The sequence below is a fragment of the Centruroides vittatus genome, unplaced genomic scaffold (assembly GCF_030686945.1).
Source record: "Centruroides vittatus isolate TY-2023 unplaced genomic scaffold, ASM3068694v2 contig_355, whole genome shotgun sequence".
NCBI classification, from domain to species: Eukaryota; Metazoa; Arthropoda; class Arachnida; order Scorpiones; family Buthidae; genus Centruroides; species Centruroides vittatus.
In genome coordinates this window covers 797,085-809,125 of record NW_027122178.1, presented here as the reverse complement: position 1 = coordinate 809,125, position 12,041 = coordinate 797,085, and the positions used below count along the sequence as shown (strand labels likewise).

At 26.0% G+C, this 12,041-nt stretch overlaps 1 long non-coding RNA gene across 2 annotated transcripts in view; it reads right to left on the bottom strand.

Annotated features, from left to right (window-relative positions):
* LOC136974714 (uncharacterized) overlaps nt 1-12,041 on the bottom strand; it is a 32,410-nt gene that overhangs the window by 7,850 nt on the left and 12,519 nt on the right. The window contains exons 6-7 of one of the 2 annotated variants that reach the window (XR_010880686.1): nt 11,111-11,208; nt 8,099-8,161 (exon numbers count right to left, since the gene is read on the bottom strand). This is a non-coding gene — a long non-coding RNA (uncharacterized lncRNA). Of the gene's footprint in view, nt 1-8,098; nt 8,162-11,110; nt 11,209-12,041 lie in introns of those variants that run through there. The other variant, XR_010880685.1, reaches the window with a different exon arrangement.

Here is a 12,041-nt window from a genome sequence, read left to right as displayed (position 1 = left end):
CTCTATGAGGGAACGAGACTTCAGGGCCTATTTATCTATCATTTACGGAAATGAAAACATTTTTATTCATAAAATGTTTATAATTTCTAACTTAAAAAGTATTTTTAAATATAATAAATTAAGTATGCATATCAATAATATAGTATTTTAAATATACAGTATTATAAGGTATGGACAAATAAAGAAAGAAAGTATAAGTTAAATTAATTAAAAATTACATTTAAACAATATTTTTTTGTAATTTAATTAATTTAAAATCATTTTATTAAGTTAATTTTTAAAAAATTTTAAATGTTTGCACCGTTTAGTGCTGCCCTCTAGCGACTGTTCGTTTTTTGACACGTCTTCTAAATCAAAATTCTTGCAAATTGAGCTTCTAAATCGGGACTTTTTGTATTATTATTACAAATTCTACTTTCACATAACTAGTTACTATACTGCCAACAATAAGTTTCGCGTATGCATTATTAGCCTATGGCACAACTTTTGATATCAAGCGCAACGGAGCGCAGTACACATTATCCGTAATGAAACAAAGAATTAATATAAAAAGAATAGATAATTAACTTCTCAACAAAAGACTTTTTTGAAAAGTTTTATAAAAATCTTGATTTTTATAAAAGTAACTAACGTATAATTATCTTATTAAAACTATTTGACATATTCGACATCTGGTTAGCGAAGAGATAATAACGAACCCGTCTACGTTTTTGATACCTCATTATCTAGTGTGAGAACCTCAGTAATTTGGGCATTGTCTAGCTCTGCACAGGAAGTACGGAGGAAAATAATACACATTGTACCTCCTCCACTTAAGTATAAAGGTCTACTTCGAGTATCGCCATTTGTTCACTTCTCAATCTCTTTATGTTACATAATTGATCATGTTCGAGATAAGAACGCCGATACGAACAATGAAAAGAGATGCAATTTATCCACATTTACTACGAAATTTAGCTTTATTCTTTAAAGAATTTAATAAAATTATGCTCTAAATTGTTTGCAGTTAATTAACAGGTTTTTTTGAATTTTTTTTTTATTTTTTATTAAAGTGGATTATCTCTGTTTAAAACGCGTATGCAATAAAAATTCTATTTTACTAAACAATAAAACCTAAATTTTAAGCAATTTAGGTGAAAAAGTTTCTGAATTTATGAAAAAACCTAAGAAAAAGTAAGCTTTTTCAAAATAGTTTCGTTGGAAAGAAATTTACAATTTAGATCACAAAGACCGTTATTTTAAAATTTAAATTTTTAAATTCAAAAATAGCAATCTCCAAATTAAATTTTAATCCATTTTTAAATAGAAAAATTAAATTTTTCTAGTTCTAAACAAGAATTTATATGAAATTAAACTGTAGAAAATAAAGCACGAAGGCGATAATTTATTTATAGTAAGCTAATTAACAGGATTAAAATATTCGAGGTTTAGATATAAAATATTAAGATCAAGGTATAAAATTTCCTTCCCATAAATTTACTCATACAATTATTTAAATTAAGATTAATTATGTTTTAACGTATTCCACGAAAATTAAAAGTGATTTATCATTCATTAACATTAGTAATTTAATACATTTTTTCATTTTTTTCTTTTTTGTTCTTTATTATAACTACACAAAAGAATGAAAATAAGCGATAAATTACTTTACTAAACGTCTCAAATAATAATAAAAATACTTTTTTGAAGAAAAAATATTTCAACAGATGGAGCCATGTTAGATCCCGTTTAGTAAAACGGGTTTCTTGCCTCCATTTTAATTTTTTTTTTTACTGAATTGCAACTGCTATTGTCTTATCAGTACATTACATCTAAAGTTCGTTAGACAGAATAAAACAGGCAGAACAAGTGAGTCCAATGAACAGCTATCCTAATGAAGCCTTCGCAGTGTTTAGACCCAGGTGGGCGCCGCTGCCCACAGTGCCAAGACACGACCTGTGAGATTGGTGCCATGCCCAGCACGTGTACACAGCTGTACTCTGACATAGTGACAGATTGCCCATTAAGAAAATAATTCCGTATGCTGTTCGTCCTTCTACCCTTTGACCGATTGTCTCAACTCTTCGCGTTTCTATTTCCTCACATGACGCATAGAAAGAAGAATCATTTGTGTTTAGAGCATTCGACCTTAACCAATTTTATAAATGTAATTTCTAAAAATTCGAGATAATACTAATGGGTACACTTTCTAATTTATTATAGCAACATGCTTCAATGAAAAAAGAAAAAAATTAAAATTTCTTTCTTTTCCACGAAGACCTTTCGTGGATACACAAGCATATTATAACCAAATTAAACATAAAAATTAGAAATTTTTGACTAAATGCTTTAAAATTTTACAAAAATTCAATTAAACTATATCAGAAAACTATAATGTAACTTTAAATTACTCATAACATCGATTTTCAAATTTCAAGTGAAGCATTTCCCAACCTTTAATCGTACAGATTATTCCGCTACCGAGAAATGTAGTTCGCGATCCAACAGTTGGGAAACATAATCCGCATACAAGTTTTCAAACCGGGAAAACTACATATATCAAATTAATCCGCACGACAAACTTGACTTCTACATAACCAGAATAGTTGGATGAGGTAATCAAAGCAAGAAAGGTTGAGTAAATTACATCTGCCAAGAGTATATCACAAAACCGGAATGAAAACGTTAATGGATAATGCTATCTCATCAAATGCTTAACTTCTTTTAATCTACAATAAAGTACCGAAAGTAGAACCGAAACTGCAATATATTAACATACCGCCTTTACTGCACTACCGTCAACTGGCGCCAAATAAACAAAACAGACATATTCAAACCATTCATCAGCTGCACATTTCTACAACAATAGTGAAGTAGGAGTGGATAGCTGACATGATCATGACCCTACGTGGGTGGATATCCTGGTAATCCCATGTCGAATTCTTGCATACTAGCATTCTCTTATGCTTTCTAAATGATTATTCTTTAAATGTTTCCTCGTTGTATAATTTTTTATAATGGTGATATTATTCTCTTCCTTGTATTTCAATGCATCATCTACATCATTATACAACGTAATTGAATCAATTAAATGTTTCTTAGAATTAAAAGAAAAACCTAAAAAATTACAAAAATTATTAGTTCGAAAGCTAATTAATAACTTCATTTCGCTTTTTAATGCAAATTTAATTTTAAAAATAGCACTAAAGAAGGACTTTCTTCATGATAAGCCCATTCAAAACTTTATAATTAATAATTTTAATTCTAAAATTAATGTTTGGATTTATATAACGTAATTAATTAAAATTAAGGAATAAAGACAGGATAGACGTGTTAAATTAATGGATATTTTAAGTAGTTACGCTGCTAATTTATGCTAAATAAAGTTATATATAATTGGTAAAAAATAGAGTTATGGCCCATTAAATTATTTCCTGTATAAAACTGCCCATTTGACATTTTTTAAACAATGATAATTGCTACATTTATGAAACATTTAAATGACACAATAAACAGAAAGATATGTAATTTTATTTCATGCATAAACCATTCATTAATCTTCATAAAAATCCCCATACAATAGCATTTTTCCAAGAAACATAGAACACCTTTAAGCTAAACATACTTTATAGGATAATACTTTTATTTAATAATATGCATATTAACTTGGTAAATTCATGATTAACTTCTTATTCATGCTCTCGATTCGTTAAAATAACGCAAGTTAATGATACAATCACGAAATATATAGAAAAAAATTAATATATATATATATATATATAAAATTCGCCATAATTCGCAGGTGAATAGCCTCTTCTCACAGTTATGCATCGATGAATAAACTTTATACTGTATACCTGTTATAATCAAATATTCATTACATATACAAATCTGAAAATAGTTCAGATACGATCTGCTATATTTCATTAAAAGGAGTAACGAATTATGTTACGTAAACATAATTTAGTTATCCTTAATCAGGTGTAACGCATCACCGATTAAAAAGCAGAATCGCAAGTTTTTCTTTAAGGATAAATTCGTATGTTCAATCAAATAAAAATGATAATTTCATGCATAAACCACACCCAAAAGAAGGACAAAAACTAATTTTTCGTCATTTTACACGAAAAAGTTTTCCCCCTTATTCTTAATAATATTCTTATTTTCTTTTAATTACTACCTCATTGTTATAAGTAGGCCTACAGAATGAGTTCAATCAAGATTTTAACGCATAAATCTGGTTATTGGATTTAATAACATAAATTTTATCCTCTTAAACCATTTAGTTTTCTGGCATTTATACTTAAATACGATCTTTAAAATTGTTTTCACCTCATTACAAATTACAAAATTTTATATATAATTGCATAACGTGTAAAGATTTGTAGGCTTATGTAATTTATAAAACAGCAAATTCATACAGTAGTTATTATCTTAAGCATAGTTTTGAATTATGAACATAATCTTAGACCATTACTCTAAATTTTTATATGAATTCCTTCCTACATTGCAAGTTAACAAGTCTGAATTCTATACGAATTCTTACACTGCTCTTAACAGATGAATTCCTGCACTGTTACTCAACGACCTGCCTGCAATACGAATTGTTATGCTGCTGCTTAATAGTCTAACTTCTATACGAATTCCTACAGTGCTGCTTAATAATATAATGCCCCAGAGGAATTCCTTAACGATCTGAATCCTATAGGAATTCTTACAGCATGTTTTAAAAAGTTTTCTAAAGTTACATACTAATTCTTGCAATGTTATTCGGCAAACTCCTGTACTGCTAGTTAAATAATCGATCTATACGAATTTTACACCACTCTTTAGCACTCTTAACAAAGTTCTACAGGAATTCCTAAACTGCTGCTTAACAAGCAAATTCTATAGAGCTATTTAATAGAGCGAATTCTAGTCAAATTATTTATATTGCAACTTAATAATGGTGAATATTATATGCAAATTTCTTAATTTAGTTTTCTAGCTTCTCAGTTAATATTTTAAAATTAAAATAAATAAATAAATAAAAATTCCTGTTTATTTATGATAATTTTTAGCATTTGACATTAATAAGAAAATGAAAGTAAAATGAATAAAGTTGATTAATTCTTATCAAAATTGCATTTAATTGTGAAAGAGAAAGGGGGAAAGTAAAGCAGTTAAGTAACTGACACAAATTTAAATAAAACAATTTTATTTCCGGAGAGTAATTACTTTTCTCTCCTTCCCCCTTCTCTCTCTTCCATTGTTTTCAATTAACATAACCTTAAAAAATAATAGATTTTCTTATATTAAATTTTAAATCGTAATTCTTCGACAATTGTAGAAAATTCGATCATATTAAGATGGAATTTGCATTAAATAACACTAAACTAATAAAATTAAATAATTTAATTTATTAATTAGAGTCATATCAAATAAATTTCTGCAAAATCCTATCAATTGTTGTTGTAGCCTAGTTTAAATATAGGATAAAATAATAAGAAGAAAAAATAGAGAATTTAAATGTAAGAATTCCACAATGCGGATCTCCGGTATAAGAATTCTTAAATTTAAATGAACTTTTGCGAGAAGTATTTCAAAATTCACGTCATTTAAGACAAATTTTTGCATTAAAACTGCTTAAAAATTTTGTTTTAAAATTCAAAAATACAAGCAAACCTCTGCACAACGGCCATTGATGGAAACATTTAAAAATGGCCGTTGTTTGGAAATAAATGATAGCCTTTAGAGGTAGCCGTTGTTGGAGATGGTCGTTATTAGAGGTTCGACTGTACTATTAAATTTTATCCTGTAAATTAAAATTTTAAAAATTTTTAATTTTTTAATTCACAGGATATATAAATTCAGAAAGTTGAATAAATATAATAAAGAAACTTTATGTAATCCGTAAATTCCTAAATGTATTATCCCACGAAACAATTATTACGTAATTTATGATAAATCTAAATGCTTGTTCTCTTCCAAAGTATTTAAACTACATTCAGAGATAGGAAGAGCTCATTTACATGCCTACAACGAGCTCCAAAAATTCCATTGATATCAATACAAAAATTCAATTGAATGGAACGATAACCAGTCAATAATTATGAAAGTAACAAATACTAAAAAAGAATAAATAAACAAGTAAAACAAAAGAATTTTATCGTGCGAACGTCGCACAAATACCTCTCGTACTGATACACATCTCTTTATAACTTATTTCTATGCTGTTCATGCTCTATCAATAGATTCAACTTTAATATATTACCTTAGCTAACATGTCTAGACATAAAGATTAAGGTATCGATGATGACTTAGTTATACATCCATACGGAGTAGGGGAAAGGGGGAAAAATAAATTTATAAGAAAATAAATGGAGAAAAACGAGCGCGCAACGTATACTAATATCACTTTTCGCATCGTAAATTCACTCACGATTACACACAGAGAGAGACATACACACGCACTATATGGGTTAATGGAAATTATTTTAGAAAGCGTGCTAATCTAGAAAATTGGGAGGGATCAGGGTTGTGATTAAAGGGCGCCACCGGAAATGGCAGCTGCCCCCGATGGGGTCCTTTTTATAAATACTTGTTTGGTAAAATTTGATATCCCCTTAGCTGGTTTTTGATGCGGTGGGCCAAATGTGTGTAATCCTCCATAACATTGTTCCAGTCGGATGGTCACGCGTACCACAAATCACGATTAGCCCCTGGCATGGAAACGATTTTCCCATTACTTATTCGAAGAATGGTTGTTAGTGCAATTGTGATACCAGAATTAAGTTAGTTTGTAGTAATAAGCACCTTATATAGGAAAAATATGCTTGGTTACTTGGCTAAAAAAAAAAAAAAAAAAAAAAAAAAAATACAAGGGAGAGAGAATGCTGTTAGGGGGAGAGACGAAATTTGAGAAAATTTGTCATGTGCCCAGGATGAATTACAATTGTTCGTTTATAATAAAACAGTATTTTTTTTAAAGAAAATGGATGACAAAAGTATTAAGTTACAATGTAATATCTTTAAATTAAATCTATATCTTCAACATCTAAAGGCTTATAATTATACAAGAGAACACTTCTAAATATAGTAATTACACTAAAGTATGAAATCATACTTTAATATTAAATTATTTACTAATATTTAAGTGTATAAATTTTTTAAGTAAATTTAATAATTAAACTAATTAACCTTATATCTTTTTTTAAAATAAACATTTAGTGATGATTTCTCATAAAAAAATACTACATTTGATTATGAATTATTAATTTGTAAACCGAAGTGTAACTGTTAAAGGCATGCCGAAGATGATTTTTTTTAAATAAAAATTTAACTACTGTTTAATTAATTATGCTCTTAGAAGAGCCTAAAAGTAGCATTATACAAGCCTAAATTGCATCGACTCAAGCTGCAAGTCTATGAAGCTGCATTAAGCATTTCATAATTTAATAAATTGTAAGATAACTAACATAATTAAAGCACTAAAAATAGTCATTTAATACACATAAATTAAAAATATATATATAAAAATTCTTTTATATAATTAAGCATCAACCTATTATGTAGGCCTAAACGTTACAAAAACTTATTTAAAATTAAAAAAAAAAATTAAATTAAATATAAATATAGGCCCTATAGACTTGTACTTAATATATATATATAAATTGATAAATTATTCTTTAATCTACAAAATAATTTCAACACAAAATAATAACAAAAAAGTTAATTTATAAATCTTTAACATTCAATACACAATTAACAGGAAAAACAGAATAATATAATAATTATTATTCTATAAAAAATAATAATAATAATTTTAATAAGAGTCGGAAATGATGATAGATAAATATTTCCTTCTTTATCTTTTTATATGAATAAAAAAAATGTATAACTTCTTTTGATTATTGTATCACGCCTCCGATTAACGATTAAGTTCAGTTGCACAATTCATGAAAACCTGTTTCGTCCGCTTCCATCAAATTTCAACTAAATTACTTCGCCTGAATTTTATTATTTTTTTACATATAAAAATAAAAAAATACAATTTACATAGTTTCCATTAAAAATTGCATATTATATATATATATTATCTTAGGATTCAACAATTAAACGTAAATGAAATCGGGAAGGGGTGGGGTTGGATTTCCAGGTTTCTTGGTAGCCTATATTTTTCATAGGGTCCTAGAGAGTAACTCTGAAAAATTTGGTGGAGATCGGTCAAAAGTTTAGAAGTGTATCATGTAAGGACAGACATATAAACGTTCTATTTTATATAGTGAATATAGGTTATTATATTTAAGTAATATAATGCGCATCTTTCGAAAAATTCAGTCATGTTTTTAAATGAGTTTTTGCAATTAACTATTAATAAAATCAATTAAAATATAGGCCTACATTTGAATTTTTATAATTTTTTAAATTATTATATTCATTTTTTGAAAGAAAATGAAATTATTATCATTATTATTATTATTATTATTATTATAAGATTTATAAATGTAATTTATGACGCTTCAATTAAAATTAAACTAAATTATTTTGTCGAATTTTTATTTTAGATAGTAGTAAAAATAAAAAATTCAATTTATATTTCTTTGCAAAAAAAAAAAAAATGCTTATTTTATATAAAATATGTTTTATAAAAATCATGTACAATCGAACACTTTTCAAACTTTTTTCATAAAACTGCATTTAAAAAAAAAACCTTTAAACAACAGCCACCTCTGAACAACAGCCATGTTTTATGTTCGCGTCAGAAGTTTGACTGTATTTTACTTATATTTAGCATATTTTAGGGGGGGAATTCAGACGTCCTTTAAAATAAATTTATAGAATTATTTTTAATATAATTAAGGAAAATTTAAAATTTATTTGGAACAATTAAAATAGAAATTGAGTTTTAATGATTTTTTTTAAATATAAATTAATCAAATTTTCTGTGATAATTGCAACTGTGTTAATGAGACTTTTAGCGATTCTTTAAAATTTCAATTAAATTTCTTTGTCTGACTTTTCTTTATAAATAAAAACAAAAATACAATTGACATTTTTTTCATATAAAAAATTTAAATTTTATATAAACCATAACGTATATTGAGGGCATTTTTAGAAAAATTCGACTGTATTTTTATCTAATTTTTAAAAATAAAAAAAAATAAAATAAAAACACAATTTATAATTTTCGAATAATAGGCCTACATTTAAGTTTTTAATTAAAAAAAATTAGATTTATTCGAAAATTGATACAAATCTATATTTAATTTATGTTGGATGCATTTAAAAAAAAAAAAAAAAAAAAATTAGTCGTGTTTTAGATACATTTTAACTAAATTTTTAATAAAATTAAGAAAAAATTAAAATTATTTTAAAATAAATTAAATATAAATTAAATTTTTATAATGTTTTTTAATAAAATTATTTACGTTATTAATCGAAATTTTAAGGAAAATGTAAGTATATTAATGAGACTTTGTATATATTCAAAAATCTTATAAAAATTACAAATGATGCCACTAAATTTTTTTAAAGTCTAGAAAACATTTTAGTGCATCTAACTTCAATAACAACATTAAATTAACCTCTTTCTCTATATGGTTTACACGCGCATAGCATTGTTTTTTGGCCATTCCTCTTTGAATCTCTAAAGTTAATGACCATTTGATTTTAAGCTTATCCATTAGAGAAGAGAAAAACGGGTCTAACTCTTAAAAAAATTTTATATAAATTCAAATTTCTGACATCATTTCTCATTCTTTTTTCTTTTTTTAAATTTGCATCCACTATCTATAGATATGTAACGTTATACTGACGTTAAAGCGATTTAGATTGTTACAGATCAAGTTGAAACAATTTAATTTCGACCCTCTATAAAGGAACTCCTCACCCCTCTACGCTTGTCAATCTATATTAGAGAAATCGTGTGAATGGATAATTGAACTTTTAATCAAGGAAAATTATATCAATAAATAAAAAATATGCAGATTTTTGATTGAATTTTCATGCTAATCATCACATTTCAATACGTTTAAAGGCTACAGGAGAATATAAGAAGTCCAACGAACTTGAAATTACCGGACGCGTAGCTACTAAATAATTTGTTATGGGAGTCTTTCTTATTATTGTTCTTCTTTGCTGATCTGCAAGTATAATTTTGCACGGAAATTATCAATTATTTCCACTTTACAGTTTCTTGAGCAGCACCGAATAGCTGTCATCGCAACTATCTTGGGGAGACATGAGAATGCCTGCAGCATTTCCTCATCAGAAAGTGACGTCGAAACTATTAGATTTAATTCCTTTTGATCACATGTCAGACAAAATATCAGTGTACAAAATTCTGTGCGTGAAAGGAATTTTTTATCACGTGCTCCTCCTTGAAATTCTGCAACGGAAATGTTCGGAATCTTTACAAAGTAGTCAATATTACAACTTATTAATTTATAATTGGCTTAGTTTTTGCTGAGACTTTTTTAGATTAATTTAAAGGAAATCCTTTATTAAGTAATTTATAACCGAGCCTTCATTAAGTTTATATAAAGCCTTAAACCCTTACTGAGTGATTTATAACTGGCTTAGCCTGAATAAGTTTAAATAAAGATTTGAAAATTTAATCGACTTAATTTTTATTAAATTTAAGCATAAATCTTTTTTGTGGTTAAATAATAATGCAGATACTTTTTCAATTTTCTTTATTTTAACATAAAATAAATTTTGTAAATTAAATAATTTAAATAATATCGTAATTTATTACATCCTGATACTATTTCAAATACAGTGAACTTGATGAAAATTAAGCGTACGTTTGCCTGTCTGTAGTAATAAAACAAAGAAAAAACTGCCCCTCAAAAAAAAAGAAATCAAATAGTCAACTAAAATTTTAATTAAAAATTAAATTTATATTTTAAGAACTATTACACTTATTAAAAGTTTATTTGAATTGTATAAATAGAAAAAAACAAAAGCTTAAAAGAGGATTATGTACTGTATAGTACACGCGTATGTTTCTAATTTTACTTCATTAAATAATAATTTATACTTAATAGATTTACCTGTGCCATTTTTAACAAAATAAAAAATATATATATACATATGAAATAAAAATGTCGAAATGTATCTATAATGTATTTAAAAGTTAATGGCCTACCTACTCTTACCTATAATCCTAATTATTGTTTCGGCAAATCTCGAAAATGGAACATTTAAAAAATAATAATAACAACTAAAATATTTGCCTGAAGAAATCTGAAAAGGAAAAAAAAAGTTAATGGATTTATATATATGGGTGGTCCAAAAGTCAGTTAACCACTATAAAGACTAAATTTCTGTTGTTTTAAACTTTACTAAATATATTTAGAAATAAAATGCGGTTGACTTTTGGATTAACTTGTATATAAAATGGAAAATATATTTTAAAATATACATTCATAATGGAAAAAGGAAAATAAATATTAAAATATTATTACATAAATTTTTTCAACAAAGAATTAAAAATAATTATTATAATCACGTTTCTAATTTTATAATTAAGAAGGAAAGAACACTTTTGAGTAATTTTAGAAATCTTTTAAAAAGAAATTCCTTGATGCAGAACATTATTAATACGTGACATGAATTACATGTATATATCTAAATGCATTTAAATGATATTTAAAACATTCTCTGCTAATTTACCTGAACAATTTACAAGTAGAATATATTTTAAGATCAAGGACGACTACCTCAAATAATTATTATTGACAAAATCGAGAATAAAAAAAATTAAATTAAGTTTTCTACAACATTTATAATTATTATTTATTAAACGGATAGACAAACTTACGCGTTTTCCGTTCGTTCGTTTAAACACTTTTGATTTAATCAAACCCGCTTTCATATATCTGTTCAAGAGACAATAAATGTACTGTATATGCAGAATATTTATATATTAAATAAAAAAAATATAATGGAAAAAAATAGTACGTATGTCTGTCTTTATTTTGAAAAAAGTAACAAATTATTGTTACAGATTTTTTAAGGACGTATAAATATAATATTTATTGGTTTAATTTAATAATTTAGTAAATAAATATACGTTT